We start from the raw sequence: 15333 nt of genomic DNA on the forward strand, positions 1-15333 counted from the left end.
CGAGGAACTGATCTATCTTTCTTGTTGAACAACTAAAGAAAATGCTTTGTTGATTGTGGGAAATGAATCCAACATCATTATTTGAGATCTAACATTAATATATTGATCATTCAGACCCTTCAAAAATCTTATTACATAATCATGATCCAAATACTCTGTACCTTTCAGCAATGAACCACAGTTATAAGGATTTGCACAAAGAACAATTAGGAATAGGTCTAAAATTCATTAATTCATCCCACAATATCTTTAATTCTGTAAAATATTCAGTAATTGTTTGATCACCTTGCTTGAGAGAATAAATTTCTTCCTGCAGATTTGAAATTTGAAGGATGTCTCCCTAAGAAAACCTTTCCTTCAAATCTTTCCATACATCTACTGCCTTATCAATCCAAATCACAGTGTGAGTAATTGACTGAGACAAAGAATGGATTAACCATGATAACATCATAGTGTTACATATCTCCCAAGCAGGATACAAAGGATCTGTAGTTGCAAGAGCCTTCAAAGAACTGTTGGAGAATGATTCAAAGTCGGTTATCGAAATATTAGTTTTTTTTTACTGAGTTGGATGTTGTTAATTCTGTTCCTTTATTTTCTACTTTATGCTAGTATTTTGCTATTATTCTTTCGCTAATTTGTTATTGTGTAAAGCCTATTTATAGGCCTGTTGTTTACTTCATTTTGCAAGTGAATAAAATAGCAACTTCAGTTAACTATATCCCGTCTTTCTACTATAATTCCTCTATTTTTTTTTATTGCTTTATTTAATTTCTAAATTAGCTCAAGCCTACTGCAGATTTTTTTTGTCACCATCTATCTGATAAAAGTCTTGTGTGGCAGCCTTTTGCGTTTACTGCAGATTTCCAACATTTGTGGTATCAGAGCCAGGTTTGTTTGTAACTGGGCGTAAAGATTCATGGCAACTAACGACAATGTTGTGAGCATTTCTCAGTTAGCAATTCCAGTTTTCAAAGGTGAAAGCTATGAGTTTTGGAGTATTAAGATGAAGACATTATTCAAGTCTCAAGATTTGTGGGACTTGGTTGAGAATGGATTTGCTGATCCAGATGAAGAGGCCAGGCTAATAGAGAATAAGAAGAAAGACTCGAATGCATTATTCTTCATTCAGCAAGCAGTACATGAGTCAAATTTCTCAAAAATTGCAGCAGCAACTACTACTAAAGAGGCTTGGACTACTTTGCAGATAGTGTTCCAAGGCTCCTCGAAGGTAATCATGGTGAAACTTCAAACTCTTCGCCTAGATTTTGAAACCTTGCATATGAAAAGTGGAGAATCAGTGCAAGAGTTTTTATCTAGAATAACTACAATTGTTAATCAAATGAGGTCCTATGCAGAAAAGATTTCTGATCAAACCATAGTTGCAAAAGTGTTGCGGAGTTTGACTCCAAAGTTTGATCATGTAGTAGTAGCTATAGAAGAATCCAAAGACTTGGCTACCTACTCATTTGATGAATTGATGGGGTCACTGCAATCCCATGAGGCAAGACTGAATAGGTTAGATGAGAAGAATGAAGAAAAGGTTTTTCATGTGAAGGGGGAGGCATCACACTAGAAAAATGAGCAAAGAGAAGCAAGCAGCAGAGGACGTGGCAGAGGTGGATTTCGTGGAAGAGGTGGTCGAGGCAGAGGATGAGAACAAGGTCATGAGCACCAAAATCAAAAACAACAGTAGGGAGGTAACAAAAGTGGTGTTCAATGCTACTATTGTAAGCAGTTCAATTGAATAATTCTCAACTTTTTCTCCAATTTTTCACATGTTTAAAACCCTAATTACATAGAGTTCAAATCTAATGTATTCAAAATGCACATTGAATGTTTAGATACTTCATTCAACCTCAACAACCAATTAAACACATCAAAATCATTCATTTCAAACCTTAACTGAGACTGGCCGAAATTCTCTTTTGGTAACCCAATAAGTTTTCTTTTGATTTTAAGTTAAAATCTAAGCTACTTACACCAAGAACACAAGTAATAAACTAGAATTTTCAATTTAACTCACTAACCTTAAACTTTGAAGTTCAATCTTCACTTTCTTCCTTTTCATCCTTCTTCTAAAGCTTCCTCAAGTTGATCTAACAGGTTTTTATAGATTAGTTTGGGGTCAAAGTAGGTTTAGTGGGAGTTTTAAAGCTTGAACTCAAGCTTTTATGGAGGTTCATCCATGGTGGTGAGAGAGAGAGGAAGGGCGGCACACTAGGGAAGAAGAAGAGTGATTTTTTTTTTCTTTTTTGTTATTTTATGTCTCTTATTCTTATTTGACTTGGTCAATATTTGTAGGAAAAATTAAATTAGATTTTTGACATCACCCATGATGTCATCCAAGTGATGTAATTAAACTTTTTTAATTTTCTTTTTCTTTTGTATTTATTTTTCCATTAGTTCTTTAATTTAATTCTTAATTCTGAAATTTTCTTTTTTCTGATTTTATTGGATAGTTAGGTCAGGAATCAGCTCTAGGGGTAAATTGACTAAATTGCCCCTCGCTAGATCAATCCGGTTTGCAAGTTATTCGATATTTCTTCCGGATCCCTGACCTAATTATTTGACCTGCTTAACAACTCTTTTTCATGATTTTCTCTTTTCCACTTTGTGTTCTAATAATCCTACGGACTGCGGTGTCACATTTTTTGATTTAGAATTCTGGTTACGATTGACCTCGCAGTTATTTCCCGGGAAGGTCACCCATCGCTGTGACTCCCGGCTCATTTAACTTTTTATGCTTTGTTTTTCTTCTTTATAATTAACTATTTGGCAATTACTAATTATTTGCGTTCAAGGCTTATCTAGTTGTCTTAGATGTGATTCTAATTCCCTTAATTATCCGGACCGATACTGGTCACCGAAACAGTATAATTTACCAGGCAATGCAAATAGGGGTGTTATAATTCTCCCCCCCTTAAAAGAAATTTCATCTCGAAATTTTACTTGGTATCAGTCTCTAAAGAGTTGTGGGTGCTGTCTCCTCATGTCCTATTCACGCTCCCAAGTAGCTTCCTGGCCTGAATGATGGTTCTACAGCACTTTAACTAATACCATTTACTCATCGATTGCTCACTTCGTGTGCCAAGTTTCTTATGAGCTTCTGTCATAAGTTAGATTCAAATTTATTTCAATTTTAGAGGTAAGCAAATCTGTGTGCTAGTGGATCCACTTTTTCTAGGACCTCGTATGATCCTATGGGTGAGAACTTAGTTTTACTCTTTTCTTATCAAATCTCTTGATCATTTGATGCAACTTTCATTTTAGTTTGGAATATTTTAATATTTTCTTGCTGTTATTTTAGCAATTATTTTCCTTTATAGTCTTTTTTTTTTTTAATGACCTTGTTGGCCCTATATGAACTGCTTATCTCTTTATTGGCTATAGGTCCATAACCATTATCTTACCATCTCCATTTACGACCAAGGCTTATGTGTCATTTTGCACTATCTTGTTTGCTTTTGTTTAACTTATTTCTTTCTTGATAAAATAGTTCGGGATATCGTTACGCGTCTTAAGTAGGTTGTTTGCCCTAGTGGCAATTCCTCATCAAGTGTTTTTCTCATTTCTTACTGTTCTATTTGTTTCCTTTTTTTTTATTCCACAACTTAACTTTAATTATTTTATTCCTCAATCTTATCTTCTTCTTTAACTTGACTATCGAGTCATGATTTAGCACCTCTTATCATCCCTAATAAATCCGCTATACTTCAATATTACTTTGATTTGGTCCTCTGACCATTCTAGTCAACACTTTAACTAATATTCATAACATTTCTTTATTACATTTGCACCAACTATTCTAATTTTTACTTATATATTTTCTTTTATCTACCGATATCCTATAGCTTATTTTTTGCTGGTTTGCAATCATTACCTTTTTTTTTATTGAACCATACACAATTCTTTAACCTTAAGAAGGGAGTCTACCGGACTCTCCTTTTTCCCATGCTATTCCAAAGTTTCGCATTAATCCTAATCTAATCCTTATGATCTGCACAATAAAATTGTGCTCTTCCTAAAGAATACCTGACCAACTAGTTCCTATCGAATTACTGTTATCAATAGAACATCATTTCTTAACTGTTTTATAAGTTATAATTATCATCCATAGCATCCTGTCTCTTTTAGGGGAACAAAATCATATTTTTGTGTCTTACTGCTACACAAATAGAATATTGTTCCTTACTAAACTTTGAGCAAAAGATCCATTGCAATACCAGAACAATTATAAACCTTATATCAGAGACTGGATGACTTAGCCCTATAAGTGTTATTTTTAAATTTTGACCATACTAAAATCTCTAGTCCCATAATAATTCCTGATGTACTATAATTCGTGCTAGGGTAACGGAGTCATTAACTCTCACTACCTTGCAACCATGATCTTTTGATATTCTAATTATAGAGTTTTAAATCCCGAATTAGGATTTTCAAACTCAGTTCTAGTAATTAAACTCTATTCTGGTATATTTATACCAGAGCGAAAGCCATTTGTAACAATTCTTATCCTTGTGTACTATTGGGTAGTACGTAGCTCTACACAATAAATCCCAAGTCAGTACTGTAATCTGCAGCTTACAACACAAACATCAAGAATATTGCATAGTTACTACGATACATCTCAATAGATCAAACTTTCCTATATCTTATTTCTTTCAAATCCACTAATATCTTAAACTTATTTTGATTATGGTACCCACTGACATCTATCAGCAGTAATACCCTTACCTGTATCTAAGGTAGCTATATTACTACAACTTACTTTTAGGTCCTCTTGCCTTACCTAATTAGGCTTACTAATTAACTTTATAATTTATCATAGTCTAGGAGATGTCTCTCACTAGAAACTTTTTCAAAATTAATTCCAATTACACTTATTATCGCAATTCTTATCCTAAAAGACTAATCATTAACACATCAAAATTTGTCTCCATGCAAGGGAATAGCAGTAGAACATATAATTTTAGCATTAGCATATAAATAAGTAGAGCCGGAATCAAATAGTACATAATTATTCCTTTCAAAAGTGAAGAACGTACCGACAACTACATCTGAAGTCTCTGTTTCTTCCCCTCGATGCATGGCATTCCATCTTTCTAGTGTATTCCTCTGCTCGAGTTGGTCCATTGTGCTAGGATTACCCGAAGTGTTGTCTTTACTTCTACCTTTGCCCCTACTGACTATTAATGAGCCTCTAAAATCAGAACCTTGGACTGATTCCTCTGGTGTAGTATGTGGCATAAATCGACATGTGCTAATACAATCTCGGGCGTAATGCTCGATTCCACCACAATTGAAGCAGGCTCCAATAACCTTATAGCAAATACCCCCGTGTAACTTGCCACATATCTCACAGACATGGATAGGGTAGGAACTTTGAATTCTTTGCTGACGGGTTCTGAATTGCTTCCACCCTGATGATCCGCCTCTGTCATATCTATAAATTCGGGGTTCCTCAAATTCTTTTCTTTTCCCCAATTGCCTATTCGAGTTCTGACCCATAGATTTCTCATTCTTTCTATTTCATACTACCCTTGTGGGGGTTGAGTCTGTACTTGGGCTTGAGCTTGGGTTTGAGCTTGGGCTGACAAACCTTTAGCCATTTATTGGAAGAAGGTGGCCATTTGCTGTGCCACTTGTGCGGTGATTTATACTAGTGGAATTGGTACAGTCGAGCCTTCGACACTCTGAGGAGCTGAGGCCTCCCCTTGTGCCTCAACCGTATTTGGTTGTTCTACTAGTTTATTTCCCTCTTCCATTTCTATTCAGAAAATTTTCTTTTCTCAGGATAACCTACATAAGAAGATTTCTCTTCATTAATTCATATTTATGATGTAATTGTACTATATGTATCAAATATTTGAGCAGTTGTATTTACCAACAAAATATTTCAAATTCACAGTTCAAAATTTACTTTAAAACCATTGCTCTGATACTACTAAACATGTCACACCCTACCCCTCAGTAAGATGTAACATGATCCCGTACTACATCTAATGAATTACCATACTTCGCCTACTGGTAATCCATTAAATATACTACAAGGGATTTTAAAACAATTTTCTTACTTTTCGAAGGTGGCGAGTGTTAGTAGTATGCCCTAGAGCATATCATTTAGTATGTATCTTGTACATATTTTATTAATAAAAAAGGCATTTCCACTTTCTCGTTTACATAATATATTTATGTGTAATAGAAAAGGTCCATTGATATTTTGTTAGAAATTTTATTCTTAAGTTGTTAAGAATATGGGTGACAGTATTTCTAGTACAAAGTATCATAAATAGGTTCACGATCGAGGATACTTCATAATAAGGACATGACTTATCCAGAAAGATTGTATTCATGTTTGTTCCCAAGTTATTTATATGAGATATAAATAAGATGGAATGGTGAGTCTCATGCCATATAACAAGCATGATAGGCACTTATACATGATAAGTACACCGAACCAGTGACACTTATGATAAGCACATGGAGTTTACTCTTGTCAATGCATTGTCATAAATCATATCAGTGCATATAATCTTTAGACCTGAGATAGCACAGTTATCTTATATATAGGCGGTTTGAGTTTGATACTGCTTTCATACTTGTACTGTGTATGGGTATATGGGCATGTGTTGGCTCCTACTAGTTATATATGGAGGTATGTGTTGATCAAGATGGATCTGTTCCTCTAAGTAAATAGAGATAAAATCCTATGTTCATTTAATTGTTCTTGATGTTTTAAGTTCCTGGCCAAGACAGATAGATTTAATCAGAAAAGAGTTTCTGATGAAAAAATCTTTTTAATCAAGAAATGGAATTAAAAGAGAACATAATATTCATAGCAAATGGGATTTGACATAAACCATAACTCCAGCTTGAGTTGGGATTTTGTAACAGAGAGATTCTAGTGCATGGTAACATATGATTGTAGGTTCATTTAAGGTAAACCTTATTACTAATTGGGTGGCCATGGCATGCTATGCTAGGTGTTAACTATGGTCTATGAGATACATAAAATGGTTTAGAGAAATCATTTATGGTAAGAAAGAGTTCTGATGATATTAAGAGTTGATATCATGTCTCGTTGCCAATTAGTGATGAGCATAGTAAGTCACACACATACACAAGTAATCACCTAATTAAATATGATTTAATTAATTAATTAAAGAGTTTAATTGATTAATTAAATAGGTTTGATTTGTAATTAGATTGCAAAGTCCCTAGTATGACTTGAAACCAAATCTAGGTTATTGGATGTACAATATAAGTTAAATTTATATTTAAAGTGCTTAAAAATGAATTTAATTAATGAGAAATTAATTAATAAAGATTAATTAATTGATTTATATTTGATATAAATTGATTAGAAGAAGAGAGATAATTATTTTGGGTTGAGAACTCAAAATTAAGACACATGGGCATTTTCGTCATTTCACAGGGTGACATGTAGCACCATGAGATGGTGACACATGGCACTACACATTTAATCATGTAAGATGATTAAAATTAAGATTAAATATAGGTTTGACACTTGGCACAATGTGATTGGGTCAATTAAACCTAGAACCAATCAGAGGGTGACATGTGGCAAGGGTTTAATGTGTTGACTTAGCTATATAAGTGTTGTTATGAAAAGAAAATAACACAACCAGCAGCAAATAACCTTGTTGCCACCACCCAAGAGGATTCCCCTTCTCTTTTTCTTCATCTCTCATCTATTCTAAGAGATTAGCAAACAATCTCTTGAATTAAAAATACTAGAAATTGTTTCTAGTGTTCTGTTTACATCTTTAATCTCTTAAAAGGCAGAACTTGATTTTCTAATTAATAGAAAAAGCTTTAGAAGCTGTTCAAGGGCTGCCATAGGTGTTCTTGGTGTGGACAAGCTAGAGGGACAACATCTGGTGTCCTGAAGATGCATCTTAAAGGCACAAATATACTGCAATGCATCAAGAGGTTAGTGTATTTGTTCTTGATTTAATCTAGGGTTCTAAAATTAATCTGATTAATTCTAAAATCTTAAATGGCAAATACAGATCCAAAAACATATTAAAAGTGTTTTAATATGTTGTTTATCATTGAAATCAAATAGATAAAAATAAATCTTGCATGATGCATATGACCCTAGGTGAAAATTTTTGAATTCAATGGTATAAACTTGTGTTTTTCACGCTTCCGCTCCTTTAGCGAGCACTTTTGGTAGGAATTAAAAACTTTTACTTGAAGTTTAAAGACTAGTTAAAATTTTTTTACATTTTTATTTTTATGCAGATTTTGGAAAATTTTCGACAGAGTGCCATCTATATTTGGGAAAAACAGTTCTTCAAATACTTGTAAAAACACTTACAATAATTCATTTCATCAAAATCAACCACTTCCACAATACAAATCAACATCAGTTCTCCCAACTCCATAATTCAAAACAATTCTCAATTCAATTGTCTTCAAAAATAATATTAAATAACTTCATTCATATTCCACTAAAGATAAATTAATTTACATTCATTACAAAACTCAAAAATACATTTGAACATTATAATAATTTGCATTTCATTACATACCAAAATAATATTACAAGAGTTTTTATACAACTGCTCAAATAATTTACACACATATATTTACATGCTTAATCAAAATCTAATATACAAGGGTATACCTATAATATACCCGATGCTAGTCACAAGCAGTCTTCAAGGTACAGCTACAGGAATCTCACTCAACTGCTCTATCTCTACTCTCACCTGCGACAGTATGCAAAGCTATCGCTGAGTGGTGAATTCAGCGGTGCACAACTATAATTTAAAATGAAATACAATATACATTGACAATAATTATACCAAAAATTTTGGAATCTCGAAACTTAACAAATTTCCAAATGTCAAAATTTTCATTGCCAATAATAATAGTCACTTGTTAAAATAACGTTGATCAAAATTTTAATTTGTCAAATCACAACTGAACAATAAAAATAATTCCTGCAATTATGGAAATAAATAATTATTTTAACAAAATCATTTGTGCACAATCTCATTTAAAATCACAATTTCTTATCAATCAAAACCCATTCTTTATCTCACTAACTACGCAAGACTAATCCGAAAGGGCCATCTTCGGGGTGATTCTAACTCCCTATGGTCGGGGAGGTCGAATCGGGATTCTAACTCCCTATGGTCGGGAAGGTTGAATCATCGTGCACAATACACAACACAATAATGAAACTTCCGATGGGACAGTAACAATTACTTAGATCTAACCTCTAATAAGAGGAGAATCTAAGCTTGTGCACATACCATGGTATTCGAAACAAAACAAAGCTAACTCCATTATCTCATCAAAAAATGATATAGAGACGGGTAATAACCTAGTCAAGCATCTATAGTGAGATATAAAACCATATTTTGCATTTCTTTGTCTTTTTTATGAACATAAATCACAACACAATATTAATTCAAGATCAATTCTAATATTCCATAATTTTTTTAGGCTCATCACAATCCAAAACAAAATTTTGTATTTTATTCATGCAAATTGCCCATCACAATTCAAAACATAATTCCAATGAAATTTTCCAAACATAATTTATCCAGTCTAAAACAATATTCAATAATTGTTGAAATAATATTTCACAAAACTAAACTCATGCTTGCTATACCAATTTCAATAATCATTGAAATAAATTTCATAATTGATAAACATAGTGCATAAGGAAAAATAAAATCATTTAATTATGTAAAATATTCAAAACAAATTCAATTAAAAACTAGTTGTGCACAAACCTCTTTTGTCGACTCAATTTACTCAAACTTTCATTTCTCCTTCGAAGATCCCTTTTCAACTGAAACACATAAATTTAAAGTGCTTCAGTATCCATTTCTAATACTTAAATTCCAACAATTTCTTTGCAGACTTATCCTACCTATTACGATTTATAAATTTTGGGTCTTTCATATTTTTGTGTATGGTGGCACTATTCATATCAAAATGTTGACTTTTCTATACTTAATAGGTTTATTAGTTCTAATTGCACCTATATACCACATTTTGGGTGTCAATTTTGTTGGCATTGATTGCTAATTCAATTCTAAGTCTCCTAAGAGAAATTACAATTTTTCAATTTTGGTCACCTGTTTTCTACTATTCCATTGGTTAAGTTGCTGTGGTAATTTGGCTAAGTTTTCTTTATAGAAGTTGTTCCTTATTGTCTTAACTTTATTTTTCTTTTTGAATCACTCCATTTGGAGTTTTGTAGCCCAAATTATGCGTATTTGAATAGGGCTGGCCGGATTTGGTGTTACTCAGAATTCTGGGCATTTTTTGGATATTGACAGTTTTTGGTGTGTTGATTGCAGGTGAGGGATAGGTTATGGTCAAAATTTGGGTTTGTTTTCTTCATGAAAGTTGTAGGGCTATATCTCAGCTTTCCATTGGTATAAAATTCAGGTCATTTGAACCTTCCTAGACCAAGTTATGGTCATTTAAGTAACTACTATTCATTTAGTCATTTTTGTACAGGGTAGTGTGCCCTAATCCGGATTTGGCCTAATTGTTCACTAAATTATGGTCATTTTCTGGGTGGAATTCCTAAATGAAAAATGGTCCATTTTGTGTCTAGTTTCATTTCCAATTGGCCTCACACTAATTGGGTTGGTAAATTTTTAGTTTTGGTCCCTGAAAGGGACCTAGGTCAAGCTATCTGCATACTGACCTTAACCAATCCGAATTGAAACTTGGTTCTAGCAATTCACACACATAAGAAATGGTCACAATTGACCATTTCTCAACTCAAATAAGGTCATTTACATCAATTGACCAATTCTCAACTTTTTCTCTAATTTTTCACATGCTTAAAACCCTAATTACATAGAGTTCAAATCTAATGCATTCAAAGTGCACATTCAATGTTTACATACTTCATTCAACTTCAACAACCAATTAAACACATCAAAATCATTCATTTCAAACCCTAACTAAGGCTGGCTGAAATTCTCTTTTGGTCCCCCAATAAGTTTTCTTTTGATTTTAAGTTAAGATCTAAGCTACTTACACCAAGAACACAAGTAATAAACTAGAATTTTCAATTTAACTCACTAACCTTAAACTTTGAAGTTCAATCTTCACTTTCTTCCTTTTCTTCTTTTCTTTCCTTCTTCTAAAGCTTCCTCATGTTGATCTAACAAGTTTTTACGGATTAGTTTGGGGTCAAAGTAGGTTTAATGGGAGTTTTAAAGCTTGAACTCAAGCTTTCATGGAGGTTCATCCATGGTGGTGAGAGAGACAGGAAGGGCGGCACACTAGGGAAGAAGAAGAGTGATTTTTTTCTTTTCTTTTTTGTTATTTTATGTCTTTTATTTTTATTTGACTTAGTCAATATTTGTAGGAAAAATTAAATTGGATTTTTGACATCACCCATGATGTCATCCAAGTGATGTAAGCATGATGTAATTAAACTTTTTCAGTTTTCTTTTTCTTTTGTATTTATTTTTTCATTAGTTCTTTAATTTAATTCTTGATTCCAAAATTTCCTTTTCTCTGATTTTATTGGACAGTTAGGTCAGGAATCAGCTCTAGGGGTAAATTGACTAAATTGCCCCTCGCTGGTTCAATCCGATTTGTAAGTCATTCAATATTTCTTTCGGATCCCTGACCTAATTATTTGACCTACTTAACAACTCTTTGTCATGATTTTCTCTTTTCCACTGTATTCGAAATTGTCCTAAGGGTCATGGCGTCACATTTTCCGGTTCAGAATTCAGGTTACGATTGACCTCGCAGTCATTTCCAGGGAAGGTCACCCATCGCTGTGACTCCAGGATTTTTATGCTTTGTTTTTTCTCTTTATACTTAACTATTTAGCAATTACTAATTATTTGCGTTCAGGGCTTATCTAGTTGTTTTCGATGTGATTCTAATCCCCTTAATTGTCTGGACCGATACCTATTATTGGAACAGTATAATTTACCAGGCTATGCAAATAGGAGTGTTACAGTACAGTTACTATTCAAGGAGCTTGATGACACTATCAAACAAAAAGTAACACTTGGAGACAGCAAGAAGATTCAAGTGGAAGGCAAAGGTACTGTGGCAATAAAAAACAGTTATGGTAATGTAAAGCTTCTCTATGATGTCTATTACATTCGTAGTTTGTCACAAAATTTATTGAGTGTTCGGTAACTCATGGCTACTAAATATTCTATTGTGTTTGATGATGTGTCTTGTGTGATTAGAGATAAAAAATTAGATCAAAAGTATAGTTGATGTTCGCATGACACCAAACAAATTATTCCCAATTGAAATTTCTAGTGTTGAAAACCATGCACTTATTGTCAAAGAAGCTAGTGAGTCAAGATTATGGCATTTACGGTATGGGCATTTAAATGTAAAAGGTCTGAAATTGTTGAGTCAAAAGGAAATGGTTTTTGGGTTGCCTAAAATTGAGTTTTTAGATGTATGTGAAGGGTGTGTATATGGAAAACAATGTAAGAAACCATTTCCTATAAGGAAGTTTAGAAGGGCATCTAGTTGTCTTGAGCTTGTGCATGCTGACTTGGTTGGTCCAATGAAAACATAATCGTTTGGTGGGAGCAGATATTTTTTGTTATTTACAGATGACTATAGCCGGATGAGCTGGGTGTATTTTTTGCAATCCAAGTCAGAAACATTTGAGAACTTTAAAAAGTTCAAGACACTTGTGGAGAAGCAAACTGGAAGTTGCATCAAGGCACTGCGCACAAATAGGGGTGGTGAGTTTGTATTGCAGGAATTTAATCAATTTTGCAAAGAACAAGGCTTGCAAAGAGAGCTGACTGCTCCATACACTCCAGAGCAGAACAATGTCATTGAACGTAAAAATCGAACAGTTGTTGAGATGCCGAGAAGTTTGCTAAAAGCTAAAGGACTTCCATATCAGTTTTTGGTAGAAGCAGTAGCAACGACAGTATACTTGCTCAATTTATCCCCAACAAAGGCTGTTTTTAATCAAATACCATATGAGGCTTGGTGTAGGAGGAAATTGTGGGTAAGCCATTTAAAGGTTTTTGGTTGCATTGCATATACTTTAATTGATTCACATAATCACAGTAAATTTGATGATAAATCAACAAAATGCATTTTTATTCGTTATTATTCTCAATCTAAAGCATATAGGCTGAATAATCCCATTGGTGGCAAAGTTATTATCAGCAGGAATGTTATTTTTAATGAGGAAGCAAGCTGGATTTGGGAAGAAAATTCAGATGGTGTCTAGTTTAAAGTCTCAAATGAAGTTCCACAGACTGAAGTCCAACAGCCTCCCTCCCCAAATTCTTCAAGTTCATATCCTCCAACTTCATCAAACTTGTCATCTTCAAATAGCAGAAGTTCATCTGAAGATGACTCTTCTCCAAGGAAATTCAGATCATTGGCTGAAATTTATGAGTCTACATAGGCCTTATTTGTTGCTGATCCAACAACTTATGAAGAAGTAGTAGAAAAAGAAGAGTGGCGCAATGCAATGAAGGAGGAACTTGTAGCAATTCAGTGAAATGAGATGTGGGAGCTTGTAGATCTTCCCAAAGACAGGAAAATAATTGGAGTCAAATGGGTCTTTCGAACCAAGTTTCAAGCAGATGGCGATATTCAAAAGCACAAAGCGCAATTGGTAGTGAAAGGCTATTCACAACAACCAGGAGTGGTTTATGATGATATTTTCTCTCCAGTTGCATGGTTTGAGACAGTAAGAATGATCTTGGCGTTGGCTGCATATTTGAAAAGGACCGTGTATCAATTTGATGTTAAATCAGCATTTCTAAATGGCGAATCGCAAGAAGAGGTTTACATTGCTCAGCCAGAAGGATTCAAAGTTCAAGACAAAGAGGAGAAAGTGTATAAGCTCCGAAAATCTCTCTATGGATTGAAGCAGGCACCGCATGCATGGTACAACAAAATTGATACTTACTTTCTCCAAAATGGCTTTGAAAGAAGTAAGAATGAGCCCAATCTTATGGTATGAAGCAAGGTTGTAACGCCCTCACTGTAGGTAGTTCGTACATTCTATTGTTCCGATGACTAATGTATATTCAGACAGTCAGACTATTTGGGACTACACTTAAACTATAGTGAAAAGACATAAATTGAAGGAATAAATGTTAAGAAAATATAGGAAAATAATTTTGGGACTAATTAAAGATTTATTTAGGTAAAAATGACATTAAAGATGTTAAAAAAATTTAGAGAAAATAAAATAAAATTTAAGAGAATTTATTAATTGGTACAAAAATAATAAAAATAATCCAATATGCACTATGAAGGGCATTTTGGTCATTTCACCCCCCAGAGGTGAATTTTGACCTAAGTGTCAAAATAAAATTTAGAGAATGAAATAATTAATATAAGTTAAAAATTATGAATTTAATTAGGAAGAAGAAGAAAAGAAAAAGAAAAGAAAAGAAAAGAAAATGAAAAGGCTAATGACATTTTAAAAAATTAAAGAACAATAAGTATATGTATATAAATAGACATAAGATGACAAAACCTACCTAACTAATCTTCTTCTCCACCTCTTCTCTCTCCTTTGAGCTAGCTACCATGGATGCTCCCTTCCACCATTTTTGTTTTCCTTAAAGCTTGATTTCCCAAGCTTTCTCCTCACCAAAACCTATAGTCCTCTTCATTAAAAATTTAGCCCACTACATAAGGAAGCTTTAGATACCCATAAGAAGAAGAAAAGTTTAGTTTGAAGTTCGGTCACAAGAGGTTAGTGCCTAATATTCCTTTTTCCCTTTATTAACCCTTGAGTTAAGGTTAAAATGAAGTGAAATTTGTAAGAAACTAAAAGAAATTGGTGAGTTATGAGGGGAGTGAATTTTCGGTACCCATGGTAAGTGATGGACTTGGATGACTTTAGTGTATATAAAGTGATTTAGTGATGTTGATTTATGCATTTATAAGTATTAGAAGTTGATTTACATTGAAGTTTCATGAGGTTGAAATTGTGAGTTAGGGTTTGACCTAACTTTGGTACTTTTGTATTATACCTTGCAAGTGGGATTGTTGAGATGTGTTGATGATATTTAGAAGTGCCTTGAATGTCAAATTGAAGTAAGGAAGTTGGAGGAGATTGAATATTGGGAGTACCATTTTCTGCAGATTTGGGACTCAATGAGTCCAGTGTGTTTGGTGAATCATAACTGAAATTGTGTGACTCCAATTGGTATGAGGCCAATTGGAGGTGAAACTAGACCCAAAATAGCCCATTTTCCATGAAGAAACTATGCCCAAATTCTATCCAAAACTTGACCAATTTTCTGCCCAAATCCAGATGACCTGCACAAAACCCAGAAAATGACCAAATGAACA

General features: G+C 33.6%; 1 pseudogene; it reads right to left on the reverse strand.

Annotated features, from left to right (window-relative positions):
- Nucleotides 1-15333, reverse strand: part of LOC131173119 (receptor-like protein EIX2) — a 94794-nt pseudogene that overhangs the window by 41148 nt on the left and 38313 nt on the right.

The sequence above is a fragment of the Hevea brasiliensis genome, chromosome 14 (assembly GCF_030052815.1).
Source record: "Hevea brasiliensis isolate MT/VB/25A 57/8 chromosome 14, ASM3005281v1, whole genome shotgun sequence".
NCBI classification, from domain to species: domain Eukaryota; kingdom Viridiplantae; phylum Streptophyta; class Magnoliopsida; order Malpighiales; family Euphorbiaceae; genus Hevea; species Hevea brasiliensis.